This window comes from Priapulus caudatus, unplaced genomic scaffold, assembly GCF_000485595.1.
Source record: "Priapulus caudatus unplaced genomic scaffold, Priapulus_caudatus-5.0.1 Scaffold1690, whole genome shotgun sequence".
Taxonomy (NCBI): domain Eukaryota; kingdom Metazoa; phylum Priapulida; class Priapulimorpha; order Priapulimorphida; family Priapulidae; genus Priapulus; species Priapulus caudatus.
Window position 1 is genome coordinate 45890 of NW_014578751.1, and position 4310 is coordinate 50199.

Consider the following 4310-nt stretch of genomic DNA (forward strand, 5'->3'; position numbering starts at 1 on the left):
AATAGAGTGTCTCTATAGAGATATCTTTTCACATTGCTGATGAAGTTAATTCTAACTATGGACAGTTAGACACACTGAACTAACGTTATGGTTAGTAACATAGGTAACGCCCGTAGAATTGTGTGGCCGCGGATTCTGTGTGGCGGAGTAAAACGCAAAACTTGAGGAAGTAAAACTTTCTCGGCAGGAGAGAGCGCCCGACACAGAAGGCGGATCGATCGGCAAGATGTTCTTTTGTTATACTCGCACGGTTACATGACATTTTGTGTCGTTTACTCGATTATAAATAAATAACTACTAGGTTTTCTATGTAATTGTCGTATAGATACATTTACTATTCGATCGGAGAGTGCACGCATGCTTTGATGCTAGCGCCCGCAGTGTGCACGTATGTAATAAAAAAACATACCCATCACAACACCGAAAAGAACGCACGCATACACACACACACGCATGCGCACACAGGAAAAGCAATATTCACGCAAACAGCCCTGACCGTAAAAACGTAGATGACATTACTATAAACAAAGTAAAAACATTAAAAAACTAGAGCACTCGGAAAGCGCAGACCTCCGCCAAGGCAGTTCAATTCTCTCACTGTAAACAATGTTATTAATTAATTAATTAATGTAGGCTTTGCTGCGAAAACTGCGCGTTCAATCCTCAATCGACCAATACAAACACGTAGGGTACTATACGCAGCACATACGCGAGGCTAGGCAGTTTTCACTAACAAGTCCGTTAAAAACATCATGCCGCTCACTGTAACCTACAATCCACACCACGTTTCCTCTTTAGAATACATAGTATCGATATTGTTCTTTAGCGCGCACAAACTATTTCACATTATTATTAAACCATGTGAGATAACATGTATAGTGTACTATGTGTAGTAAACATATTATAACAATGAAGAAGAGGTCTGGCACAAGCCTCTACGGTGGCAGGGCTCCACTTGTGCAAACCGCAACGTGGCCCCTTGAATTTGCTGGTTGAGATGATGCGCATTAATACCCATAAAGTTATGTTGAGTAAATATCATCAAATTATTATTAAGCTTGTCATGCATATACACACAGTGAGCGTATAGGGTTTAACTAACATTGTGTACATGTTCTAACACCCGTAAGGGTCTTTGCGAAACCCTGTGTGAGAGTGACGACAATCTCTCCGCGTGTCATGCTTTTGCTAGCCGTGCGTCTGTATTCACTTGTGACTGTTTAAATACTATTTATATGAAGAGAGCTGGCATGGATCGTCATAGTTTTTGTCGAATTGTTCCGACTCTGTGTTTTGTTAGAACTGAGTGTGAAGGTCTTGTAATTGAGACCCTGAATAGCCTGGAGATTTTTCGAGTAGGGTTAACAAATACGTTCGCCGTTAATGTAACGATCGCTTGATCCAGTTAACTAGTCTATTAATTAATTGCATCCTTAAATGCATAATAACTAGTTGTCAATTAATGATCCTTGACCATCTAACTAGTCCTATTAAATTAAACAATCGCATTGATGGCATTAACTAGTTATAATTAACCTGATCCTTGAAATCATTAACTAGTTATGTCAATTAACGCTGAACGCTTGATCAATTAACTCACCCGTTATAATGAGTTAGGATTATCCTTCGATCACTTAACTGAAGTGTATCAATTAATGATCCTTGACCATTAACTAGTTATTAATCTAACGATCCCTGGATCAATAACTAGCTTATTAATGAATGTTCTTGAATTCATTAACTAGTTATTGAATTAACGATCCTTGGATCATTAACTAGTTATTAATTAATGATCCTTGATGTCATGGTAACGTTAGTTATTAATGCTTAATGCCAGGATAACTTCGATCATTAACTAGTTATTAATTAATGAAATAACTTGAGTCATTAACTAGTTATTAATTATATGATTCTTGACCTTAAACTAGTATTTTATTTATATGACCTATGACTGTAAAGTCATTCAAACTAGTTAATTAATTAACGATCTTGATCATTAATCCACCCTAGTTACTTAATTAACCGATCCTTGATCATTAACTAGTTATTAATTAATTGATTCCTTGATCCAAATTAACTAGTTATTAATCTAATAATCCTTAAAATCATTAAACTAGTTATTAATTAACGATCCTTGATCAATTAACTAGCTATTAATTAAATGATCCTTGATCATTAAACTAGTTATTTTTATTAAATTCAACTGATCCTTCGATCATTAACTAGTTATTAATTAATACATCCTTTGATCATTAACTAGTTATTAATTCAATTGATTCCTTATCATTAAGGCTAGTTATTAATTAATGATCGCTTGATCATTAACTAGTTATTAATTAATAGATTCTTGACCATAACTAGTTACTTAATTTAATGGATCCGTTGCACGCAATTACTAGTTATTAATTAACGATCCTCCGTGAGGCAGTTACGGTCTAAACAATAGTGGTATTATTAAACGACTTGATTCATTACATAGTTACTTAATTAAGATTCGCTTGTCATTAACTAGTTATTAATTAATTAATCCTTAACTCTATTATACTACGTATATTCAATAGATAACGATCTTGATCATTTAACTAAGGTTTATTAAAATAATGAGATCCTTGATCATTAACTAGTTATTAGATTAATGATCCTTGATCATTAAGTAGTTATAATTAATAATCGCTTGATAATTAACTAGTTATCAATTAATGATCCTTTAATCCATTAACTAGTTATTAATTAAATGATCCTTGCACCATTAACGTAGTTTATTAATTAAACACCCGTTTGCAACATCGGTAGTATACCACGAGTGGCATCATCAATCATGATTATAATCGTCATGCGTGATCAACAGCCATCGTAGTCGTCGTGCGTGCATCGCAATGCCGAGGCCATCATCAGCCATCATTGATCTCATCATCATCATCATCATCATCATCATCATCATCATCATCATCATCATTATCTAACATTCGGTGTAATTGAACTTTAGTCACGCCACGTCAGGGTGTGCTCCGGTTAGGTTCGCATCCAGCTAGGTTCGAGTCCCGACGCCACTGCACCGCCAAGCATGCGATCGTACTACTATACTCCTAATGAGACGTCAATAAAATAAATTTGTTAATTAAAATTAAGATGCGCGTGTGTTGCATTTTGATTGGGATGAGAGCGTATAATGGCTCGGTGTTGAAGCATTGCATAGTTGGAAATAGATTATTTACGGCCTCGTGTATTCTGTGTGAATGTTTATACGTGCGTGTATAATATTCCTGCTTTGTGTCAATAGTTTAATTGCCTCATATGTGTCTCCTACATTAACGAGAAGTCGCTAATAGATTTAAGTTAGCTGACACGGGATGAATTCAATGCTGTGTATGAAATCATCCTAATACATAACAATCTTAGCCTAATAAATACATAAGATGCGTCGGTGTGCGAAATATTTTTCCACCTATTAGATCAGGCGTGTAAAGATTTTATCAATAAGCATTTTTTTTTATCCAATCCAATGCATCGGTATTTATCTATTAAATAAACAGATCACTATTTTTTATCTCTTATTCATGTTGTTTGTGCACGCAGCACAGGGCGGGCGTGCGGTGTACTTGTGTGTTGCAGATGAGCATTTGACCGGCATTTACAGGTGATTATAGGCGAAATAGAGTAGATAAACATTAAGACTTTGGTTGGTATATTTCGTGTTTATTTACCATGCCTGTGCTCTAACCTATGACCAGGTAAGATTGCGTGTTATTATCACACCCGTTAGCAAGTATTGACGTCCCAGCGTATACCTCTTCTCTTTGCTGACGTGCTGTTTATTGCCCTCTAACCTTTAACCAAATGTGTTTCTGTGTGGCCATCACAACCGCAGCAGCAAGCATGCACGATCCAGCCCGTCTCTTCTCTCTGTCTGCGGATGTGCTTTATCTTACGCTCTAACCTTTAACCAAGTAAGTTTCTGTGTTACTATCACAACTATCAGGAAGTATGCACAGCCCAACACACCTCCTCCCTCTCCCTCTCCTCCTCCTCTTTCTCGTCCTGCCGATGTTGCGCTCGCTCGCCACGTGTGAACGCATTCTCGTGAAGCCATTCGGATTCGGCGAGCCGACGAGCATGCGCACGTACGCCGACGCCGTCGCCGCTACTTTAGCCGCCGACGGTCACGCCGTCACCATGATCGTCGCCGACGAATTTGCCGACGTACCACCGCTTCCCGGAGTTCGCCTCCTCGCCTTCCCCGCGCCTCCGCTCGCGTCGCTCGGCGCCGACCGTTACCGTGGCAACCTCGCCTGGCTCTCCCCGCTGCTCCC